We start from the raw sequence: 26,273 nt of genomic DNA on the forward strand, positions 1-26,273 counted from the left end.
TTTCAAATTTTACACCTCTTTCTTCAGGTTTCCTTTGTCTTAAAGGTTTTTTACCCAAACTCTGAAGTCCAGGAATCGATTTCCACAATTATCTCTGTGCCTGGAAGGGTAAAACCTTTGCTTATACTCATGCAGGACAAAGGTGTTTGTTGGTGTCTCGGTTGCGTCTTAAACATTGTAATTTCTCACAAACCTGAGAGCAATACTGCAGATATCTTTCTGACCTCTCATGATCTAACTCTTTACTGAACAGGAATCTGTCCTGGTTCCCAGTTTCCTATGTTCCATTAACTCCAGTCTGCTTGGAAACTTCTTTTCATTTCACTAGTTTCCTTAACTCGCTGGGCTTTAGATTTCAGGAATCTTTTTTCTTAACCGTCACTCCATAGTATGGCCCTTCTTCTCTCAATTCTGAGAGAGATGTTCCCTCTCGAGTCTTCTGTTTTCTCAGCTCCAATCATCCCAATTCCCAGGTTATCTGCACTGTACCCAGTGTGCATGCTTGCACCTTCTTCGATTTTATTAGAGAGACCGGCATAATAGTAGACACGCCGTTGTTTTTCAAACCTCTTCCCATCGTCAGCAATATTTTTTTAATCGAAGGTGAGCAGGTCGATGCGGCAAAGTCTTTGTGCCAACTCGGCCAGCTTCTGGTGCCATGTAAAACGCCTGGGCTGTATTGTATGGAAATGGTGGCAAAGAACTAACAACTGGAACGGTTCACTTAGATTTCTTTAGCAGCCCTCAAGTGCTGAGTATTAAGTGTGTGAACACGCTGGAGAGAACTCCCGTGCTCATCACATCATTGCCTGCATGCAGGCCACCACAATATACACATTAACACGCAGTCTACAGAAAGCGGCTGCCTACCTCCTTAGGGTGGCCCCACCATTGGTAAAATAACTGGACGGCAGGATAGGGTTAGGGAGTTCATCGAGCATAGCTCAACAGAACCTCCTGCCCCACGCCAAGCACCCTGGCAAAAGTTGAAATTCAGGCTCACATTTCAATCTTGGCAAAATTGGCATTTTCCCAATTGTAAGCATTTACTCTTGGTTTACCTCTGCCCTTTTCCATAATTATGCTAAATCTACTTGAATTATGTTATGACCGGTACCATCAATGTGTTCTCTAGGGGCGGGTTTAGCACACTGGGCAAAGTAGCTGGATTTTAAAGCATGCCAGCAGCATGGGTTCGATTCCTGTACCAGCCTCCCCGAACAGGCGCCGGAATGTGGCGACTAGGGGCTTTTCACAGCAACTTCATTTGAAGCCTACTTGTGACAATAAGCGATTTTCATTTTCTCATTTCCCCGACATACCCTTTCCATCTGCCCAGCATAAATCCCTTTACTACAATCTAGATTTACCCTATCTCCTTTTGTGCTTGCTACGTACCAGTCTAAGAAAAGCCTCCGGAATGTATTCGAAAGACATTTTACGTCATCCAAGTTAATATTAGTATAGTTATCCCCTATCATTGCTGTCCCATTGTTCCTGCAGTGCGCAGTTATCTGCCTGCGTATTTTGCCCTTCTATCTCACTCTGACTGTTTGAGGTTCGATGGTATCCTCTCATCAATATTATTGTTCATTTTGTGTTACTCACTGCAACTTATTTAATGAGCCTTGTACCATAAAAATCACAGCTACGATTGACGATTGTTTCTTTAACCAATCCTGCAACTTCACTTATATTCTATCCCCTTCTCCAATCCTCTCTGAAGACTCTACAACCAGCAATGTTAAGTCCCATTTCTACCTTTCTTCGAGCCATGTGTTGGTGCTTGCTGCGGTCTCAGATCTTCCGGTCTCCGGAGGGTCGCACCCTAGGGATACCCTGGAAAATGTACTGCTGGACCCCTCAGAACATACCACAAGCGAATTGCCTGGGAAGCTTCAACTTCTTTTGGACAATACCCCTGCTTCTGGAGCCCTCCGAAACTCCAGCTTAAATGCAGGGACTTCAGATAGTTCTAACTTGTTTTGCAGAATAGTTACCCAGGAAAAGTTAGAAGGATTCAAACCATATCTGATCCCTGGATAAATATAGGACTGCCCCCCCCCCCCCCCCGAACACGCACTGATCACCTGAATGCACCCTTGTTCTCCCCCCCTCCCATTAACCCTCCCCCACATGACAACCCTCCCCCCCCCCCCCAACACCTCTGATTACCCCTCGACCCCCCACTCCCCACCCAGCAACTCCCCGTTCCTGGACTACCCTTATCCACTGACAATCCCCAACTACTTCCCCAGTCTCACAGCTACTTCATGGCATTCCTCCCAATACACCTCCAAACCCGTCCCCGACCACCTCTCCAACCCTCACCTACACCCGATGCCCTGATACCCGTTAACCACCCGATTACCCCATCCCACTGCCCTGACCCACCACTCCCACCCCATCCCATCATCCACTGACCTTACATACTTACCCACTCTCCTCGCTTACTAAAGTGATTGGTACATTTGAACTTACTGGAATACGACAGATGATGCTGTAAAAAATGGGCCAGAACCTTGTCTCTCACGGTGATCCTACACTGCACCGGAGGACTCCAGGAGCAACAGCGATTCTAGACATTTCTCAGCAGGCCCAGGTTGGAAGTGATTGACCCAAAAAAGTGTCACGTTGAGCGAGTTTGGTGGCGTATTTCACGTCAGCCACATTAGCGAGATCGCGGCTTGTATTTACCCACACCTGTAGTGATCTCTGTATACATGATCAATATATATAATGCTAGTACAGGCTAGAACACGAGAGGTCTCACTTTCAGGACCTATATTCATGGTTTTCCCGCTCTTTCTGTTGAGAGTGTGTATTAGGAGCGCAGAGAGAACAGACATAATAAAGCTATGGAGAGAGAGAAGTTATTTGTTATCAAAGCATTGTATTGTATAATTTAAATAGTTATCTCGACAATTGTTTCTGTATTTTACTAGTTGAGCATTAAGTAAAATAACTCACAATATTTATTTATATTACTCAATAAATGAGTTTATCTTTACAAGGAGATTACTGCTTATTTCTACAACCCGGCTGGTTCAAAAGAGTAATATATGTATTAGGTAAGGTAATATAACATGGTACCAGGTTAAATTAGGCTTTTAAGAAAGACTAGTAAAGAAATTTGAATAAAAAAGAAGAAAAATCGGAATCAGCTATTTGGCTGGTGAAGTCATCGCAACTTCTCAATCCTCAACAAAAACAGAGTATCGATGGACCAAGTGCAAGCTCCCAGACATCTAAAGACCACTGGTTTCTGAATTTACATTGGAAGTTGTTTAAACAACAATTTCAGCTCTATCTGGAAGCTAGTGATTTAAACGCTGTGTCTGATGCAAGACAAATCACTTTGCAAGCAATTGAAATATATAATTTGTTTAATCTTGTGGCGACTGACGATAAGTCAAAGTTTGAACAAATTATCGCAAAATTTAGTCTCAAAAATGAGTCCAGACGTGAGTCTCGCCAGGCCTGGCGGTCTCGCCACCCGATTCGCCCGACTCACGACTCAGCTGCTCGCCACAAACAAGGGGGAGCTGCTTTTAAACGCTCCTTCGGCACTCACACAAGCATGGCAGTGCAGAAATCTTCTCTTTTTGGGGATGCCGAACTGGCCAGGCTTCTCGACGCTGCGGATGAGAGTTAGGGCACCCTGTTCCCCCCTTGCTTCCCCCCCCCCCTGAGAATCAGCAGCAGGGTCAGCAATGCTGCCTGTGAGGCAGTGGCAAGAGCTGTCAGTGCGGACAGCATGACCAGGAGGAGATAGCCCATAATAAGAGGGAAAGGGTGAAGACGGGGATGCCAGATATCTGATTCTTCACTCTCTTTGAGGAACGGGCCCTGGAGATTGTGGAGAGAACAGTCACCGTCATTGAGGTTGGCCTGTGCCAGAGAGGTGAGGATCCTCTGCCCCTTCACCCAGACCACCCGTCTCAAGTGAGTTGTTGATGTCCCACGATCCTTCCCTTTCACTAACCACATGTCCATTGTATTGCAGGATCACTGCATGATGAGGTCAGGCCATCTGGAGTCACGCCCTCTCCCACTACCCAAGAGAAGACCTCGGGTGAGAGTTCCGAGGACAACACTAGTGAGGCATCACAGCTACCAACTGCACCTTCCCCAGCGCAGAGACACATACCTCGGTGGGCGACATTAGTGGGCAGACCGCCGGGGCACTATCTGGTGAGCACCACACAGTTGCTGATGCACATCAGGTGGAAGCAGGGGCATCCAAGAGAGACAATATTCAGAGACTTGCTTGATCCCAGAACTCAGCTGGTACCAATCAGATGTCGAGCCACTGGACAAGGTTCTCCCAGAGCTGGTGGAGGTGATAGGACACAGCCGTGACTTCACATTCAGGAGGGGGTGTCAGCGACAGTCCAGCAACTGCAAGGTCAATAGCGAGGCATCTGGATGGAAATTGTCCCATTGGGCAGACGCAGCATGGGCTCATAAAGGGCAGGTCGTGCCTAACTAATTGAGTGGAATTTTTTGAGGATATTAACAGTGCGGTAGATAACGGGGAGCCAATGGATGTGGTACATCAGGGGCGAAATTCTCCTACCCGCCCCGCCACATTTCTGCCCCGACCGGCCGGCGGGAGTCTCCGTAACACCGGCCGGTCAATGGGGTTTCCCATTGTGGGGCAGCCCCACGCCGTCGGGAAACCCCCGGGCGCCGGCAAAACGGAGACTCCCGCCGGCGGAGAATGACGCCCCTGGATTTCCAGAAAGCCTTTGACAAGGTGCCACACAAAAGGTTGCTGCATTAGATAAAGATGCATGGCATTAAGGGGAAAATAGTAGCATGGATAGAGGATTGGTTAATTAATAGAAAGCAAAGAATGGGAATTAATGGGTGTTTCTCTGGTTGGCAATCAGTAGCTAGTGGTGTCCCTCAGGGATCAGTGTTGGGCCCACAACTGTTCACAATTTACACAGATGATTTGGAGTTGGGGACCAAGGGCAATGTGTCCAAGTTTGCAGACGACACTAAGATAAGTGGTAAAGCAAAAAGTGCAGAGGATACTGGATGTCTGCAGAGGGATTTGGATAGGCTAAGTGAATGGGCTAGGGTCTGGCAGATGGAATACAATTTTGACAAATGTGAGGTTGTCCATTTTGGTAGGAATAACAGCAAAAGTGATTATTATTTAAATGATAAAATGTTAAAACATGCTGCTGTGCAGAGAGACCTGGGTGTGCCAGTGCATGAGTCGCAAAACGTTGGTTTACAGGTGCAACAGGTGATTAAGAAGGCAAATGGAATTTTGTCCTTCATTGCTCGAGGGATGGAGTTTAAGACTAAGGAGGTTATGCTGCAATTGTATAAGGTGTTAGTGAGGCCACACCTGGAGTATTGTGTTCAGTTTTGGTCTCCTTACTTGAGAAAGGACGTACTGGCACTGGAGGGTGTGCAGAGGAGATTCACTAGGTTAATCCCAGAGCTGAAGGGGTTGGATTACGAGGAGAGGTTGAGTAGACTGGGACTGTACTCGTTGGAATTTAGAAGGATGAGGGGGGATCTTATAGAAACATATAAGATTATGAAGGGAATAGATATGATAGATGCGGGCAGGTTGTTTCCACGGCGGGTGAAAGCAGAACTGGGGGCATAGCCTCAAAATAAGGGGAAGTAGATTTAGGACTGAGTTTAGGAGGAACTTCTTCACCCAAAGGGTTGTGAATCTATGGAATTCCTTGCCCAGTGAAGCAGTAGAGGCTCCTTCATTAAATGTTTTTAAGATAAAGATAGATAGTTTTTTGAAGAATAAAGAGATTAAGGGTTATGGTGTTCGGGCTGGAAAGTGGAGCTGAGTCCACAAAAGATCAGCCATGATCTCATTGAATGGTGGAGCAGGTTCGAGGGGCCAGATGGCCTACTCCTGCTTCTAGTTCTTATGTTCTTATTATGAGTCCCACAGCCATAAGGCAGAGGACAATGCCTGTGACACCAGTAAGTCAGCTAGGGCCTCCTGGCTCCAGGCTGCATAGGGCATCAAAGGCCACGGAGCGCGAAAGCAGGCTCCCTCCCACCTCTGATGTGCATCCTAGATTTAGCAGTAAACCATGAAAAATCAAGAAGAGTGAGAAGCACTCAATGGGCAATGATTAGGTCACTAACCATAGCGAGGGGGAATGGGAACCTCCCACATTAAAATGTTCACCATTAAAACTCGCCTGGTACATGTGAAGTCTTTATCACTTTAATCTTCACAGCAGACCTGCAAGCCCCCACCCCACTATCCTTGTGCTTCCCACCCCACCCCCTCCACCCCTGTTCCTCACGCTCCGCCCATGGGCACAGTGGTCCAAGATCAAAAGGCCTGATGCAGACTCCATCAGGAGTCACCGAGTGGTCATCACTCTCCAGCCTTGTATAGAGACCCACTGACAGTGGCAACACACGCCCATCACCCTGCAGTTAATGTACATGGGCACTTGCGGGGGTAGAACAGGTGGGTAGAGTAATGGGCGTTAAGCTGATGGACACAGCCTCGCCTTAAGAGATTCTGGAGACGATGAGGGCCTCCCTGGTTCTCCTTGAACATGTGACCCTTAGCGCTGCCTGTCCTCCAGCTCCTCCTGGTCTTCCTCCTCCTCAGACAAGGCCACATATCCCTCCACCACCTCCTCCTCCAGCATGTCACCCTACTGCTGTGCCAGATTGTGGGGGGGGGGGGGCAGAGCACACACCACAAAGCAGGAGACCCTCTGTCTTGAGGGTGTATGCAGGGCATAAAGTAATAATTGCTTTAAAAAACAGATTTGGCTACGGTTGGAACCCCTTCAGACTCTGGCTGAATGTCTTTAACTCGCTGTTTCAACCAGATTGTTTCAACCTCTTCCTTGTCTTCAGGTGAGACTGCTCTGCTTTAAAATGTTGCTGCTCTTTTTGTTTTACTATCCTACTTGGTAAGAATTGTGGACTCACAGTCAGGCAGATCAGAACTCAGCTCCACTCTCTCTCAAAGCTTCTCCAAACTCACTGCCTCTCTGAGCTCCAGCCAGCAATAACCTCATCTCCTCCACCCCCCCAACAAGCTGAAAACACCATCTCTGCAGGATGCAAAAACACATCAGCTCCCCAGGGACTTACCCAGGCAAACCATTATGTATTAGCCCAGACTCATAATTGCCTTCGTCAATTTAATCTTCTATTTCCTGGAAGCAAAATAAAATCCTTTTAGAAACCAGGCTCCCTGCAGCCACACACTACGACTCCAAGCTTTTTATTCTTAACTTGGAAGCCAATATTCCTAAACTCTTCTAATCATCACAATGTTAATATAGGGCACTCCCTGATGCCCCAATGCTCACAGGGTGGCACGTGTACCATCAATCACCCCCTGGACCTGGGGCATCCCGGCAGTGGAGGCAAATCATGTAGCCTGGACAGCTTGGTGGGCCTGCTCCAGGTCGAAGGTGATATAATCTAATTCCCGGACATACAGAGCAGCCGCAACCACCCGGTTGTACCTGTGGCTGATGACTACGATATGCCACATAGGGCTTGAGCCCTGGAATGACCCGGCAGCGCAGAGGTTCAGCGCTGCAATGACCTTCACGGCTACCGGGAGCGGGTGTCCTCCTCCTCCTCCGCGGCATGGCACAGGTGTCCCACTGTCTCCCTGCTTCGAGGCAATCTTGTGCAGCACATGCTGTCCATCAACTCATAGCAGGACCAAGCTGGCCTCCCCTTCTGGCCCCTTCCTCAGCCTGGTGGGTGGCTGAGTCGTCAGGGTGTGCAGCGGCCCCGTGCACCTGATGCTGCCTCCAGCCTGCATTGGCATTGCTGCTGTCTTTAGCGTTTGCCTGTCTTGGCTGCGACAAGCACAGAGAGGGCAGCCTCTGCAGGACCCACACTAACAAACCGCAAACCACAGGACCCACACCAACAAACCGCAAACCGCAGCCTCCGCAGGACCCACACCAACAAACCGCAGGACCCACACCAACAAACCGCAAACCGCAGCCTCCGCAGGACCCACACCAACAAACCGCAAACCGCAGCCTCCGCAGGACCCACACCAACAAACCGCAAACCGCAGCCTCCGCAGGACCCACACCAACAAACCGCAAACCGCAGCCTCCGCAGGACCCACACCAACAAACCGCAAACCGCAGCCTCCGCAGGGCCCACACCAACAAACCGCAAACCGCAGCCTCCGCAGGACCCACACCAACAAACCGCAAACCGCAGCCTCCGCCGGACCCACACCAACAAACCGCAAACCGCAGCCTCCGCCGGACCCACACCAACAAACCGCAAACCGCAGCCTCCGCCGGACCCACACCAACAAACCGCAAACCGCAGCCTCCGCAGGTCCCACACCAACAAACCGCAAACCGCAGCCTCCGCCGGACCCACACCAACAAACCGCAAACCGCAGCCTCCGCAGGTCCCACACCAACAAACCGCAAACCGCAGCCTCCGCAGGGCCCACACCAACAAACCGCAGCCTCCGCAGGACCCACACCAACAAACCGCAAACCGCAGCCTCCGCAGGTCCCACACCAACAAACCGCAAACCGCAGCCTCCGCAGGACCCACACCAACAAACCGCAAACCGCAGCCTCCGCAGGTCCCACACCAACAAACCGCAAACCGCAGCCTCCGCAGGACCCACACCAACAAACCGCAGCCTCCGCAGGACCCACGCCAACAAACCGCAGCCTCCGCAGGACCCACACCAACAAACCGCAAACCGCAGCCTCCGCAGGACCCACACCACAAACCGCAAACCGCAGCCTCCGCAGGACCCACACCAGCAAACCGCAAACCGCAGCCTCCGCAGGACCCACGCCAACAAACCGCAGCCTCCGCAGGACCCACACCAACAAACCGCAAACCGCAGCCTCCGCAGGACCCACACCAACAAACCGCAGCCTCCGCAGGACCCACACCACAAACCGCAAACCGCAGCCTCCGCAGGACCCACACCAACAAACCGCAAACCGCAGGACCCACACCAACAAACCGCAAACCGCAGCCTCCGCAGGACCCACACCAACAAACCGCAGCCTCCGCAGGACCCACACCACAAACCGCAAACCGCAGCCTCCGCAGGACCCACACCAACAAACCGCAAACCGCAGCCTCCGCCGGACCCACACCAACAAACCGCAAACCGCAGCCTCCGCAGGACCCGCACCAACAAACCGCAAACCGCAGCCTCCGCAGGACCCACACCAACAAACCGCAGCCTCCGCAGGACCCACGCCAACAAACCGCAGCCTCCGCATGACCCACACCAACAAACCGCAAACCGCAGCCTCCGCAGGACCCACACCAACAAACTGCAAACCGCAGCCTCCGCAGGTCCCACACCAACAAACCGCAGCCTCCGCAGGACCCGCACCAACAAACCGCAAACCGCAGCCTCCGCAGGACCCACACCAACAAACCGCAAACCGCAGCCTCCGCAGGTCCCACACCAACAAACCGCAGCCTCCGCAGGACCCACACCACAAACCGCAAACCGCAGCCTCCGCAGGACCCACACCAACAAACCGCAAACCGCAGGTCCCACACCAACAAACCGCAGCCTCCGCAGGACCCGCACCAACAAACCGCAAACCGCAGCCTCCGCAGGGCCCACACCAACAAACGGCAAACCGCAGCCTCCGCAGGACCCACACCAACAAACCGCAAACCGCAGCCTCCGCAGGACCCACACCAACAAACCGCAGCCTCCGCAGGACCCACGCCAACAAACCGCAGCCTCCGCAGGACCCACACCAACAAACCGCAAACCGCAGCCTCCGCAGGACCCACACCAACAAACCGCAGCCTCCGCAGGACCCACACCACAAACCGCAAACCGCAGCCTCCGCAGGACCCACACCAACAAACCGCAAACCGCAGCCTCCGCCGGACCCACACCAACAAACCGCAAACCGCAGCCTCCGCCGGACCCACACCAACAAACCGCAGCCTCCGGGGCCCACACCAACAAACCGCAAACCGCAGCCTCCGCCGGACCCACACCAACAAACTGCAAACCGCAGCCTCCGCAGGACCCGCACCAACAAACCGCAAACCGCAGCCTCCGCAGGACCCACACCAACAAACCGCAAACCGCAGCCTCCGCAGGACCCACACCAACAAACCGCAAACCGCAGCCTCCGCAGGACCCACACCAACAAACCGCAAACCGCAGCCTCCGCAGGACCCACACCAACAAACCGCAAACCGCAGCCTCCGCAGGTCCCACACCAACAAACCGCAAACCGCAGCCTCCGCAGGACCCACACCAACAAACCGCAGCCTCCGCAGGACCCACGCCAACAAACCGCAAACCGCAGGACCCACACCAACAAACCGCAAACCGCAGCCTCCGCAGGACCCACACCAACAAACCGCAAACCGCAGCCTCCGCAGGACCCACACCAACAAACTGCAAACCGCAGCCTCCGCAGGACCCACACCAACAAACTGCAAACCGCAGCCTCCGCAGGTCCCACACCAACAAACCGCAGCCTCCGCAGGACCCACACCAACAAACCGCAAACCGCAGCCTCCGCAGGTCCCACACCAACAAACCGCAGCCTCCGCAGGACCCACACCACAAACCGCAAACCGCAGCCTCCGCAGGACCCACACCAACAAACCGCAAACCGCAGCCTCCGCAGGACCCACACCAACAAACCGCAAACCGCAGGACCCACACCAACAAACCGCAAACCGCAGCCTCCGCAGGGCCCACACCAACAAACTGCAAACCGCAGCCTCCGCCGGACCCACACCAACAAACCGCAAACCGCAGCCTCCGCAGGACCCACACCAACAAACCGCAAACCGCAGCCTCCGCCGGACCCACACCAACAAACTGCAAACCGCAGCCTCCGCAGGACCCACACCAACAAACCGCAAACCGCAGCCTCCGCCGGACCCACACCAACAAACCGCAGCCTCCGCAGGGCCCACACCAACAAACCGCAGCCTCCGCAGGACCCACACCAACAAACCACAAACCGCAGCCTCCGCAGGACCCACACCAACAAACCGCAAACCGCAGCCTCCGCAGGGCCCACACCAACAAACCGCAGCCTCCGCAGGACCCACACCAACAAACCACAAACCGCAGCCTCCGCAGGGCCCACACCAACAAACCGCAGCCTCCGCAGGACCCACAACAACAAACCACAAACCGCAGCCTCCGCAGGACCCACACCAACAAACCACAAACCGCAGCCTCCGCAGGACCCACACCAACAAACCGCAGCCTCCGCAGGACCCACACCAACAAACCGCAAACCGCAGCCTCCGCAGGATCCACACCAACAAATCGCAAACCGCAGCCTCCGCAGGACCCACACCAACAAACCACAAACCGCAGCCTCCGCCGTCCCCACACCATCAAACAGATTTGTACCTGAAAGAAATTGAAGAAGAAGCGAGACCAACAATCAGTTGGGGCTTCCATCCCGGGACTTTCAAATCCCCCAGGTTTACTCCACCTTTACCATGACTATCCTGCCTTCTCGCAGGGTGCCTTCCAGTGAGCCAGTTGTGCAGGCAAACCTCACTCTGCACACTCACTCCCCGCCAGATCAGGAGCCCCTAGAACCCAGACCACTGCCAGCAACATGAGGGGGGGGCTGTACCCAGCTTCCCTCCACTCACCCAAACACTTGCCCGTTAGCCGCGAGAGAGTCCTCGATGGTGAAGCCGTGCTCTTTACTCTTTGATTATTGGCAGCTGCCTCGATGATGCTCCGAGAGTGCAGGCACATTGTACAGGCACCCAGTCCACTAGTCATCTTCTCAGGCATGGCACCTGTTCCTACGAGGAAGCCCTTGAGAGTTCAGGAGTGTGAAGTGCTATCACAACCAACAAGGCTAATTCCTCATTTGAAATAGTATTCAGTTGTGAAGCTAGAGGCTGCTCACCGTCAAAAAGGGTTAAAGTGACTTTCATAAGCGAAGCCACAGCAAGGCTGGGAGAGTTAGATCGGACAGATGGGCTGCAGCTGTGGTTGTCACTGTTATGGGTCACGACAGTATTTAAAAATGGCTTGAAGGCCTCACATACGCAAAGTCCCAGCCTAGGGGCGACCTCTGACCTGGGCTCCCCCAGCCTCCGGAACAACCACAACCCCTCCATTCGAAGGTTAAGAAAACAAGGAATGCAATCTGACGGGGACCGCCACTCCATGGAAGATTCAGCCCATAATATTATTCTTCGAAGTGTTTCTCTGTGCCCATCAGTCACAGGGCATGAAAGGTTGTCATCTAAACAGTGGGAGCTCAGTTTGAATTCAAAGCGGTGAGGATTGGATGAGCAAAGCCCCCCCTCCTGAAAGGTAATTACTGTGTCATACAAACACCTCCGTGGTACCTCAATTGATAATAAATCCTGTCAGTATTCAAGTGCTAAAGTTATTAACCCACCTTGAACAGCGCGCTTGCATTAACAAAAGGAGATTGCAGATTTAGTAAATTACTCATTTCAATTATAGTTCATTAGCTAAAACAACTTATATTTGCTAGGCCAATAATGGATCAACTGCAGTGATAGTTAAGAGTTATGCAAGTAATCAAAATTCACCCATCCTCTCCAGTCACATTCAGACTCTTTTCACGTCAGTCTGGATTGGAATCAATGGGCGTGATTCTCCACTCCCGCGCCGGTTGGGAGAATCGCCTGGGCCGCCAAAATTTCCCGGGACGCTGGTCCGACGCCCTCCCGCAATTCTCCCAAGCGGTGTGAACGGCCCGGTCGAGTTTCGCGGGCCGCAGGCCGGAGAATCGCCGGAGACACCCAAAATGGCGATTCTCCGGCACCCCCGCTATTCTCAGGCCCGGATGGGCCGAGCGGCCAGGCCAAAACGGCGGGTTCCCCCGGCGCCATCCACACCAGGTCGCTGCCGTCGTGAGCGGTGCATGAACGCTGGGGGGGGGGGGGGTGGCGGCCTGCGGGGGGGGGGGGGGGGGGGATCCTGCACCGGGGGGTACCTGAAATGTGGGGTGGCCCGCGATCGGTGCCCACTGATCGTCAGGCCGTCCTCTCTGAAGGAGGACCTCCTTCCTTCCGCGGCCCCGCAAGATCCGTCCCCCATCTTCTTGCGGGGCGGACTTAGAGAGGACGGCAACCACGCATGCGCGGATGACGCCCGTTATGCGGCGCCGGCCGCGTCATCTATGCGGCGCCGCCTTTACACGGGCGACAAGGCCTGGCACGTGTAGATGACGCAGCCCCGATCCTAGCCCATTTTCAGGGCCTGAATCGGTCGAGATCGGGGTCGTTTCGCGCCGTCATGAACCTCGACGGCGTTCACGACGGCGCGGCCACTTCGGCGCGGGAGTGGAGAATCCCGCCCAATGTACCCCATATGGGGGAATGGTTAATACTTTAACCCCGGCCCATCTTACCATTCCCCCCTCCACAGTGCACCAAGGTGACAAGTCGGTGCTCTTATGTATTGTAACTCCAAGTTCTTGTTAATATTCCATGTTAATAAATTCATTATATTAGTTTCAGAAACATTGAAAGAAGTGCATTGGCTGCTCTGGCTCATAAAATGATTATTGATCTTTGTGAGTGATCAGTTTCATTCATTATACTGAAGCTCCGTATTCCGATTGATGATAATGAATGAAGGTGAAGCGAAAATGGGACATTTTTGCCCATCCGAGACGGCGATAAGCTATCAGCTTCCAAATGCGCCTGGTGCCTGAATGTGCATTTCAAAAGGTGTCGCGGAAATGTTCAGGAAGTGTGAAGAAAAAAAACCATTCAGAAGTATCACAAATACAGATGAGAAAGATTATTCTGCTCCTCTTAACGTAAAAACCTCCAGTTCCTTTCATCCCTGCATCCAAGCAACCTTAAGAATTCGTTTGGCTGCCATCCAACTGCAAAACCGCTAATCACAGCAAGCCAGACGCGTGTGCGGTGCAAAGTGAGTGAGATTCCCTGCCTCCCTCCTTACCTGCACCCACCCCATCCCCTCCACAGAGAGGGTGGCCCAAATCATTTTGGTTGTTGGCCCTCATTTGATGTTTGCAGTTGAGGTGTCCATGCATTTGCAGCATTGATCGGCGGCTCCTCACTTTGGACGGTGGGATCTAGGATGGGTGGGAATATCATCTATTTAAGGTGACCATCCACCTCTGAAAATCACGTGCCCTGAAACTGCGATGGATTACTTTAGCATGTCTCAAATCATGGAAGCGTGCAGCGTGTGCAGAAGGAGGTCGCAACAAACGCAGATGCCTGAAGCATGGTTCCCCAGGACATGTTTACTTTGTCAGAAGAGGTTCAGCAGCCATACCCGGACAGCATAGGTGAGAATCAGGTCTTATTGATTCTGAGGTGGCACTATGGCACAGCTGCCTCACTGCGTCAGGGACCCAGGTTTGGCCTTGGGTGACGGTCTGCTTGGGTTTCCTCCGGGTGCTCCGGTTTCCTCCCACAGTCCAAAGATATGCAGGTTAGGTGGATTGGCCATAATAAATTGCCCCTTAGTGTACAACCCGTAGGTTAGCTGGGATTACGGGGATAAGGCGGGGGAGTGGGCCTTGTCCTCAGAGGGTCGGTGCAGGTTAGGTGGGCCGAATGGCCTGCTTCTGTACTGTAGAAATTCTATGAATGAGATCTTGTCTGAGCTCCTCTTTTACTTCACTTCCTGCACACTTCACACTCCCCTGTACTCCCAATGCTTTTCAAATTCAACACAGCACCAAATCTTCCTTCTCATTCTAAGCACACATTCTACTGCTGACGTGGAGACTCAATACAAGCACAAATAGCGTTCTGCTTTCAGTGGAAAGCAATTCACTCCCCTGCTCGTTTTAGATTTCACACCGAATCGCTCTCTTGCACATGTCCAACTCCCATCTCGCTCACAACCGGCTGCTTCCCCCTTTCATCATTCACACTGTGTGAGGCTCACTCGCTCCTCTGCGTAACCCCTCGGAATGAATACCCAGATTAACTCTTCCCTGCTTTTCTTGCACGACAAGCTGGACAAAGGCCCAATGCAAGTGGAGGACTTGCCACCATGCAAGACAATCAGACGGAGGAGGAAAATCAATAGAGATCGACAATAGTCTCCAGCACAAGTGTCTCATATAATCATCATTTTTTGATAAAAGAACATCTCTCCTGGTATGAGGGCACTGTTGGCAAGACCAGCTTTTGTTGCCCATCCCTAAATAGAATCCCGGGAATCATGCGGGAGAGAATCACTCCAGGTCTTGACAAGCGTGGCCCTGGCATGGTGGACCTCATGGTGGGCCAAGGAGGTAAATCTTGAAGGGTGTTGCTTCCAAAGTCCATCCAAGGCCCACCCAACATAACACCCACCAGACACCCCCTCCACCAAAGATCCCCTAAATAAAGAGACCCCCTTGAGACCCCATAAATAAGGAACCCCCCAGATACCTCCTAAAGAGAACCCGCGGAGACCCCCTAAATAAAGAGGCCTACCAAAAAACCTCGTAAATAAGGACCCCTCAGATATCTCCTAAATAAGCGACCCCTTAACTAAGGAGACCTCTTTCACAGATTCCCCTGTAGAGATAGCCCTGCCAGGAAGTCAGAGAGCAGTCCAGGCAGAAGCAGTGAAAAAAATTACTGCTTTAATACTCGCCTGGGCAATACACCTGCCGGCCGCGGGATCTCGCTATCGAACCAGCCACACAAAATGGAGGCCGGAAAGTGGCAATCCCTTGGGAATCCCTTGCATTCTCACCATGCATTAATTTACATGGCAAAGGCTGGGAGCGCAAAACAGGTCAATTCAGCTACAGCGCCCAAAGGATCAGGACCTAACTATGGTTCCATATCGCCCAGGGCACGCCGATCACCATTAATGAAGAAGAGAACAAGTTGCTAATTCAAACAAAAAAGTGCCCCGCCCCCTCAGGGGGCAACTAGATATCAACTAAAGTACAGGACTCAGCTCAGCCCCAGGCAGCAAAATCCAACCTCCTAAGATGTCCCGAATAAATGCCTTCCAGAAGAGAAGAGAGACCCCAAACTCCGGGGTGGGGGGGGGGGGGGGGGGCTAGGGACAGGATACCAGCTGCAGCACCAGACATGCCCTCGCCCAGCACACCCTGACTAACTGGAATCAGTACCTCCAGGACACACCAAATCCTACACCCCAACTGGTCCTGCATCTCTCCAGCCCCGTCCAGGGCAGTGCACCCCTCCCACTGACACCAATAAAAAAAGGATCATTATCCCCAGACCCCATCACTAAAGAGAAGAATTGTCAAGTCACCCAACAATTTATCAGTTAGCCAGGGATGGCACGGTAGCACAGTGGTTAGCACTCCTTGCTTCACAGTTCCAAGCTTCCGGGTCCAATTCTTGGGCCACTGTCTGTGTGGAGTCTGCATGTTCTCCCCGTGTTCGCGTGGGTTTCCTCCGGGCGCTCCGGTTTCCTCCCACAAGTCCCGAAAGACGTGCTTGTTAGGTGAATTGCACATTCTGAATTCTCCCTCTGTGTATCCGAACAGGCGCCGGAATGTGGCGACGAGGGGGTTTCCACAGTAACTTCATTGCAGTGGTAATGCAAGCCGACTTGTGACACTAATAAAGATTATTATTATTAATTGAGTGCCCGAGGAGGTGGGGGGGGGGGGGGGCGGGGGGGGGGGGGGGGGGGGGGGAGGTCGATTCCCCTTCCCCGGACAACCAGGTGAACCTCCCCTGAACTATCAGATTGGAGCAGGATTAGTAACAGCACGCTGCTCACCTTGATGAAGAGAAGAAGGAAAAAAAACCCCGGGGGAAGAATACTTGAGCTGACCTAAAAATATTAACCACTGCCCTTCACTGTCCACCATCACAAGAAGGACAGTAAGAAATACAACAGCGCGGCCTCAATAGAGACACGAGCACCTCTTCCATTAGGAAAACCCCACCACAATGAAGTGGATACCCAGGAGACCATAAGACCATAAGACATGGGAGCAGAATAAGGCCACTCGGCCCATCGAGTCTGCTCCGCCATTCAATCACGGCTGATATTTTTCACACCCCCATTCTCCTGCCTTCTCCCCATTGCCCCTGATCGCCTTAATAATCAAGAACCTATCTATCTCTGTTTAAAGACACTAAGTGTCTCCACAGCCTTCTGCGGCAAAGAGTTCCACAGATTCACCACCCTCTGGCTGAAGAAATTCCTCCTCATCTCAGTTTTAAAGGATCGTCCCTTTAGTCTGAGATGGTGTCCTAGGATTCTAGTTTTTCCTACAAGAGGAAACATCCTCTCCACATCCACTCTACCCAGGCCTCGCAGTATCCTGTAAGTTTCAATAAGTTCCCCCTTTATCCTTCTAAACTCCAACGAGTGCAGACCCAGAGTCCTCAACCGTTCCTCATACGACAAGTTCTTCATTCCAGGGATCATTCTTGATCACCATGAGACCACCATGCAAGACCACTACAGTGAGGGTGTCCAAACCCCCCATCAAACCTGCCCTCACATGAGGAGAGGGGCTCCAATAGTGTAAAACCATGGCAAACAATCTGCCTTCATCAGACCAACCAAGGATTAACCAAACCCACCTCAGCGTGGGCCACCACTCAGTTCCTCCTGTTCTAGTAACTCTAGAGGAAAACAAAACAAAACAAAAAACGCCAAGCTCAAGGAAAAGTGAGAAGGAACTCAGTCCTCCCCAGGATATATAATCTACCAAAGCCATCGAAGGGGACAGACACGGATTCTTAAATTTAAAATAACAGAAGATCAAAAGAAAAATCCGACGTGGTTAGCTCAAACTGTGGGGGGGCTATCCTTCACGTCAGTGTGGATTTAACTAACCCTACCACCTAGCTCCACCCCAGCCATCCACTCAAATCATCCCGCTTTGGTTCCATTAATCGTTATTATAAATTACTTGGAGGAGGGGGCTGAAGGGTGGGTCAGTAGATTTGCTGATGACACCAAGATTGGTGGAGTAGTGGATGAGGAGGAGGGCTGTTGTAGGCTGCAAAGAGACATTGATAGGATGTAGAGCTGGGCTGAAAAGTGGCAGATGGAGTTTAACCCAGATAAGTGTGAGGTGATTCATTTTGGTGGAAAAGATTTAAATGCGGATTACAGGGTCAACGGCAGGGTTCTGAGAAATGTGGAGGAACAGAGAGATCTTGGGGTTCATGTCCACAGGTCTCTGAAGGCTGCCACTCAAGTGGATAGAGCCGTGAAGAAGGCTTATAGTGTGTTAGCGTTTATTAACAGGGGGCTTGGTTTAAGAGCCGCGAGGTTATGCTGCAACTATACATGACCTTGGTGAGGCCACATTTGGAGTATTGTGTGCAGTTCTGGTCACCTCATTATAGGAAGGATGTGGAAGCATTGGAAAGGGTGCAAAGGAGATTTACCAGGATGCTGCCTGGTTTGCAGGATAGGTCTTATGAGGAAAGGTTGAGGGAGCTAGGGCTTTGCTCTTTGGAGCGGAGGAGGATGAGAGGCGACTTAATAGAGGTTTATAAGATAATGAGGGGGCTAGATAGAGTGGACGTTCAGAGACTATTTCCTCGGGTGGATGTAGCTGTTACAAGGGGGCATAACTATAAGCTTCAGGGTGGGAGATATAGGAGGGATGTCCGAGGTAGGTTCTTTACTCAGAGAGTGGTTAGGGTGTGGAATGGACTGCCTGCTGTGATAGTGGAGTCGGACACTTTAGCAACTTTCAAGCGGTCATTGGATAGGCACATGGAGCACACCAGAATGACAGGGAGTGGGATAGCTTGATCTTGGTTTCGGACAATGCTCGGCACAACATCAAGGGCCGAAGGGCCTGTTCATGCTGTACTGTTCTATCTTCGATAAATGAGATAAGGGGTGTCAAAAAAGCACCCCCCTCTCATAACCCACAAGGATTATAACACATGATGACAAAAAGGAGTAAAACTGCGAACAGACCACATTTCACATCATCGACTCAATATGGTTTCTGCTGGAACAGGATAACAGACAATACTGGACTTCATGCTCACACCTCGCACACCCTTGCAGGAGGAAGGGTGGCAATAAACAAGGGACAACATACTTAAAATGGGAGCGGCGTCCAGGATTACAGAACAATTTCAGGATAATAGCGCCATATATGTTTCGCGAGAAGGCCAAATCCGAGACAGGGGCCAACGCACACTCCTCAGGACCTGTCAAGGATTCCAACGAACAAAGCACCGTCACTTCCACCCAAGCAACTCACCGCCTAGGCCCCAGCCATGATGGGGGGTGGGGGGGGAATTGACTCGACCCACTCAGCCACCTTCAACCCCTCACAATAAATATCGAGAATAGGATAATATAGGTCAGTGGTGCAGGGGGAGGTGAGGGTGGGGGGTGGGGTTCACAATCCTCTTCCCCACATCCCTAGCCTGATACTTATTGAGTCTGAGTCATTCCGTTTATTCCTACCCCACACAATGCCAAAAGCTTTGAGAATGTCTTACATGAGCCTTCGTTTCTCCAGTGTAATTAATCCCAGCTCCCTTTCCTCTCCGTTTGTAGTTCAAGTATACCTCCCTTATCAGCCCTAAGTATTCCTTTGCATTCTGGCAGTCCTCACGACAGAATGGTGAGCAGAAGCGTGCAAAAGTACTGCAGATAAAGTTGAAACAGTGCTGGATACAAACTTAATTTTAGCCATGGGGCAGACATTCTACAGCAACAACAGAAAATACTGGACAATCTCAGCAGGTCTGACAGCCTCTGTGGAATGGAAAGGGAGCTAATGTTTCTAGTCTGGATGACTCCTTGTCAAAGCCCATTCTACATGTTTGGTCATTCACGTAAAGGTCCTGGTGAATTGCTTGACCAAAACTGTTGACCAGAGAGATTTTTCCCAGCTTGTGTACTCATTCCAGGCAAAGAGAAAACATTATGAAGTGCATGACAAGTCTTGCCATTCTATGCTGTTTCAAAGCGATACAATGCAAGGTAATATAAGCTGCACAGTTCATTAGCTTTCGCAAACAGAGCAATTAGTACAGTGCGGTAACTCACAGAAAATTGTCCACATAAAATTAGAACCGTTATTTATTTTCAATCACTGCACACAATCTCTCATTCAGTTCGGCTTTCAACGTCACAGGTTATTGTTTGTCATGCACAATTTTGTAGATGTGATCGCCAGGGAAGATGTATCCTGTCTGACTCTTGACTGGACTGGCAATTCATATCACAGGCCTGCACAAAATGATATTTTACTCATGAATGATTAATTGCCAGTTTGAGTTTCAGGAATATTACCTGCTAGCTGTATTTACACATTAATACATACAAATAAATGTATGTATTCTCCGTTTATTTCACCCATAGTGTCCAAAGATAAGCAGCTAAGGTGGGGTTAGGGTGATAGGGCGAGGGAGTGGGCCTAGGCAAGGGGCTCTTTGAGAGAGTCGGTGCAGACTCGATGGGCTGAATGGCCTCCTTCTGCACTGCAGGAGTTCCATTCCCTTCTAGCAGTCATAATGAGTTGGATTCTACAATTTTGAGGCTATGTCCTGACGCCGGAGTGGGAATGGTGGCCGTTTACGACCCAACATTCGGCGCAAAACAACAACGAATCCTCCGTTTGGCTGGGGGCTAGCAGCTGAGCATCGTAGAGTACCCGGCTCTAGCTGCGGATACGGCCCGGACAATTGCCCGGTCCGTGGCCGCGCATGCGCACAGCAGAGGCCTGCAGCGGCCGCGCCGTGCAACATGGCGACGGCCGCGTGTGGACCTGGCCTGCAAAATAGTGCCCCCCCTTTGGCAGGCTCATGAGCCCTGGACCACCCCCCAACAAAGGCCCCCTGCCCGTGGATCGACCCTCCCCCGACTGCGGCGGCGCCAGACTAAGTCTGCAGTCACCACGCCGCGTTCCCGATGGATGATAGCACACGCGACCGATGACGTCGGTCGGACAGGGGCGGAGCATCAGGGGGTGGGCCTCAGGCAACGTCCTGAGGCCATCGATACAGCGTGCGCGGTACTCCTAGAGTGCGCTGCTTTGGAGGGGATGGAGCATCGCGAAGGCGGCAGTAATCCCGATTTTGTCCGAAATGGGAATTCGCCGCCGATCGCCGAACGCGATTTCGGCATCGGCGACCGGGGAATCGCACCAATGTTTCAGACATCAGACTGATTCATTGGGTTTAGAAGTGAGAGAGGATTGAATATCTGTTGTGAAATAATTTTGAAAACGTTTTGTTAAAATTCTACCGAGAAACATGGAAGCAAGTTTTTTTAAACTATCTTCATGAAAAGTAATTAATCAATTACAATTGCTGAAAACATAATCCTATCATATAAATCGTTGCAGTCATTTGAAATTTGGCATTCTTGCATTTGTCCTGATGGATGCAAGACAAAAATCTTCGGCGTCGTGTCTGTCTTTTCAGCAATATTCAGGTTCTGTGTTACCAAGCAACTAATTAATGTTTTTGAACGGACCACAGCTAGATAAATAAACAGAAATCACGATTGCCGAGACAAGTCTTCATAACGTATAATCATTGTCTTAATATCTCATAAAGCAGATGCTTTAATCACTTAGTTTTTCATTTAAAAATAAAATATTTATGTTTCCATTTCTTTGCCAGTCCCACAATGCTCCAGGATTGTTGCAATGCTCCATCTCTGGCTTTTTGTACATTATCCCAAGCATTTTGGCCTCTTCCCCTCCCCTCACCTCACCTCACCCCCGACCCCATCCTCACTGCATAAACTTCCATACTTCCAGTCATCAAAGCCCCAATTTGTGGAACTTATTCACTGACCCTCTCCATCTCTTCACTTCTCCCTCCCACCTCGAAGGCTCGGAGTTTCAGTTATCTCTTATTCAGCTTTAGATGCCCATCCTCGAATCTCTCTGATTGGCTTTCTACCCAATGTTTGCTTGATTATGCTCCTGTGACATATCTTGGATGTTTTGCGACATCAAAGATGGGATGGCAATGAAGGTTTGTGGTGATTGTCCCTTTCAGGGCATCAGAGCAGAGTAATGGTCACCTGACCTGGTTGAGCAATTGGGAAATCACCGCGGGGGAGGAACTCTCTTAAGACGGAGGCATTACAGAACTACCTGCGGACATGCTGCTGCTCTAGTAGATCAATGTAAATAAATCCTTTGTTGTTCACTAATGAAGTCTTCAAGTGCATCATTACAAGGTTGCTATGGTTTTATTTAACCAATGTATAATAGGCTGGCCGATGAAAGGGGGTGGTAGATGGATGCTAAAGTCTGTGACTTGCGTCTGTTGGTCTCTTGCATGTGAACCCAGGTGACTGTCCATGGCACTTAAGGGCCATGTTTTTTTAATCATTTTTTTTATGCAGAATGAGAAATGGATAATGAGGAGGAGAAATTTAACTCAGGCATAACCACGTTTCTGGCAAAGAAAAAAGGAAAATAGGGACACAAATTTGCAGTTTTGGCTTCCAGTACTTCATTAGCTGAGCAATTGCTCTGGAACCTATATTGCAAGAGGGTGTAATTCAGGTGTCCAGGGCACATGCCTGAAACAGACGATGGGTGCTGTGTATTCATTATCCAGGGCCTGATGACAGTTGTAGGATTCGGATGCAAAATCTGGACCCAAATAGGTTCAAGTTTGAGCTCAAGTTGTATCGGGCACCTTAACCAGTGGTTCTTAAAAGATCTTTTCAAAAGCTGAATTGTTCTGAAATTAGGAGGGGGGGGGGAGTAGTGTGACTCCAGACTCCACAAGAATACCATGGGCTTATTTAGGCCGGGCCCACCTCGCTCGGATCCTCTTTCATTCCTGGACACATCTCGATGTTGGGGGTCAGGAAGTTGGTGAGACGTGCAGGGAGCTGCATCGAGATGTCTCCCTGGCCACAGCAGGTTACCAACTTGTTCAAGTGAATCCCAGTGCCAAATTTAGCTCGGGTTTCTCATGGACAGGATGGCCACACATTCAATGGCCCCACCCATTTTGTGTCATGATATGCAAACATGCAGCTAATGAATAGGACATGACCAATGAGCAGTCAGGACACTCAGGGGTGGTATCTCACGATAAAAGGGATGAGGCACTCACACCCCACCTCTTTCCACAGACGTGGCTTAGAGCAAGGCTGGTTCAGTTAGACTGAGTTACTACATTTAGATTAGCAGAGAGTCAAACTCATTGAGAACTGTGTTAATAGTTCAATAAAACACATTGAACTCACTTCAAAGACTGGAGCATCTTTTACTCAAAACTGCATCAAGTGGCAGCTTATTCCAAATTACATAACACAACATGATACCAGGAGTCTGTTCAATCTAGTTAGTTCAACTCAGCAAGATCCGTGACGACCAGCGAATGTATACCGGCACATTGGAAAAGATTCAGGCTCCTCACCAGCTCAGGACCTCCGGCAATCTCAGTGCCAACTGGCGGACATTCAAGCAGAAATTTCAGCTTTACGTCGAAGCATCAGACCTCAATGGTGCATCTGATGCACGGAAGATAGCTCTTTTCCTCACCACAGCGGGTGATCACGCCTTGGAAATATTCAGCTCCTTTCACTTCGCCGAAGACCAGGACAAGTCAAAGTTTCAGACCATCCTGGACAAGTTTGACAGCCACTGTGAGGTGGACACCAACAAAATCTTCGAGCGCTACATATTCAAGCAGCAATTGCAAGGTAAAGACGAATCCTTCACCTCATATTTAACTAACCTTAGACTGCTAGCGTAATCCTGCAACTTCGGTGATATCACTGACGCCATGATCAGAGACCAAATCGGTTTTGGAGTTCACTCTGATCCTCTGAGAGAGCAGTTACTGAAGATCAAACATATGACCCTGCCAGTCGCGATTGAAACATGCACAGTGCATCAGCACGCTAAAAATCGCTATTCCCAGTACAAAATGGCAGAAAATAATAGACTAGTCTCCCATGAGGCAGAGAGTGTGCAGGCCATCTCCCAGATGCAGCGCCTCAACATTGACGAAAGCGGCCATTTTGCGCACTCTTCCCGGGGCCCGACGCATGCGCGATGTGAACGGGATAACGAAGTGGCCGAAACCCGCACTGCGCAGGTGCAGACGTCTGAGAACCGCACTGCACATGTGCAACGACGCACGGAGCATCAGGACGCCGACGTCATGACATGTTCGAACTGTGGCACCGCCCATTTAAAGAAACACTGCCCTGCAAGAGGCAGACACTGTTTAAACTGCGGGAAGCCAGGCCCCTTTGCAGCCCTGTGCAGATCTGCACCACCAGTCAGGAGCCAGCTCTCCCAATTCCGACGACGGCTCATCTGGAGTGTGCAACAACGCCTATAGGACTCTGATCCCGGCAGTGCAACGGATCCAGATGATGAATGCCTGGACAACGCCTACCGTGTGGGCATTATTACAACGTGTGAATATGCCACACCAGACTCATCGCAAGTCCAATCATCCTAGCTGTGGATTTTGAGGACGAATGGCGAGCAGTGATGAAGGTCAACCACTGCCCCATCCAGTTCAAGCTGGACACAGGTGCCTCTGCCAACTTCCTCTCACAGGCAGACTTCAGACGCGTTAAGAAGCCCCGATGGTCCTTCCAGCTGCCTGCAAGCTCCTGGATTAAAACGGGAATGCTATCACAGCACTGGGAATCTGTATCCAACCGACATACACAAGCACGGTTATGCTTTGAAATTGTTAAGCCGGACAGGGCATCCCTAATAGGTACGCACGCCTGAAAGCAGCTGAACCTCATTCATAAGGGTTGACACCACGACATCCTCCCATGTGGATCTTCAGGCCGGCATCGACGACATCCTTGCCCAGTATCCAGATGTGTTCAATGGGATGGGCATGCTGCCGTATCAATACAAGATTCTGCTATGACCTGATGCCAAGCCAATGGTCCACGCACCACGGCATGTCCCTGCTCCACTGAGAGAGCGCCTGAAGGCACAGCTCAAGGATCTTCAGCAAAAATGCATCATATCCAAGGTCACCGAACCGACTGACTGGGTCAGCTCGATGGTGTGCGTAAAGAAGCCTTCGGGGGACCTGCGCATCTGCATTGATCCCAAGGATCTCAATAAGAATATCATGCGTGAACACTACCCCATCCCGAAGCGGGAGGAACTCATGAGTGAGATGGCACATGTGCGCTTCTTCACCAAAGTGGATGCATCACAGGGATTTTGGCAAATCCAGCTGGAAGAGTCCAGCAGAAGACTCTGCACCTTCAACACGCCTTTTGGCAGATACTGCTACAATCGCATGCCATTTGGCATCATCTCGGCATCGGAGACATTCCATCGCATCATGGAGCAGATGATGGAAGGCACTGAAGGGGTTCGTGTGTACGTGGACGACATCATCATATGGTCCATGACCCCTGAAGAACATGTATCCCATCCCCAGAAGGTATTCTGTCGTGTACATGCCAACGGCCTAAAGTAAAACAGGTCCAAATGTTGTTTTGGCATATCGATGCTCAAGTTCCTAGGCAACCAGATCTCACAGCATGGTGTGCGCCCGGACACAGACAAAATCAAGGCCATCGAGGCGATGAAGGTCCCCGAGGACAAAAAGGCAGTGCTGCGCTTCTTGGGTATGGTCAATTTTCTGGGCAAGTCATTCCAAACATGGCCACACACACCATGGCCCTACACAACCTGGTGAAAATTTCAACTGCCTTTGAATGGAAGGCGGCACACCAGACAGAGTGGTTGGAGCTGAAAGCCAAGCTCACCACTGCATCAGTCCTGGCATTCTTCGACCAGGATCGGGAGACAAAGATATCCACAGATGCGAGTCAGGAATGGCATCGGTGCGGTTTTGCTTCAACGAGGTGACACATCATCCTGGGCACCAGTAGCCATCAAGGGCAATGACGGCCACTGAAACCAGATATGCACAGATTGAGAAGGAGTGCTTGGGTCTTCTCACCGGCATCCTCAAATTTCATGATTATGTTTACGGCCTCCCGACATTCACTGTTGAGACGGATCATAGGCCTCTGGCACACATGATGGATGAGCTGAACGACATGACACCTCGGTTGCAGAGAATCCTGCTTAAACTTAGGAGGTATAACTTCAACTTGGTGTACACACCTGACAAGTGTCATAATATACACCAGTATATCATGGTGCAGATACACACACACTGATGGATACACAGCAAGACCAATCAACACACAACACCGCAGCCAATCACCAGTTAGAGCACACGCACTATAAAGACAGAGGGCATCAGTTTTCCCGTTCATTCGGGATGCAGCCTCTCAGAAGGACAGAGCTTACACCTTACAGCACAGATCTTCACCATGTGCTGAGTGCATA

General features: G+C 50.9%; 1 protein-coding gene across 7 annotated transcripts in view; it reads right to left on the reverse strand.

Annotated features, from left to right (window-relative positions):
• LOC140384715 (leucine zipper protein 2-like) overlaps positions 1-26,273 on the reverse strand; it is a 440,867-nt gene that overhangs the window by 269,962 nt on the left and 144,632 nt on the right. The gene's annotated exons all lie outside the window — the stretch shown is intronic.

This window comes from Scyliorhinus torazame, chromosome 10 (genome assembly GCF_047496885.1).
Source record: "Scyliorhinus torazame isolate Kashiwa2021f chromosome 10, sScyTor2.1, whole genome shotgun sequence".
Taxonomy (NCBI): Eukaryota; Metazoa; Chordata; class Chondrichthyes; order Carcharhiniformes; family Scyliorhinidae; genus Scyliorhinus; species Scyliorhinus torazame.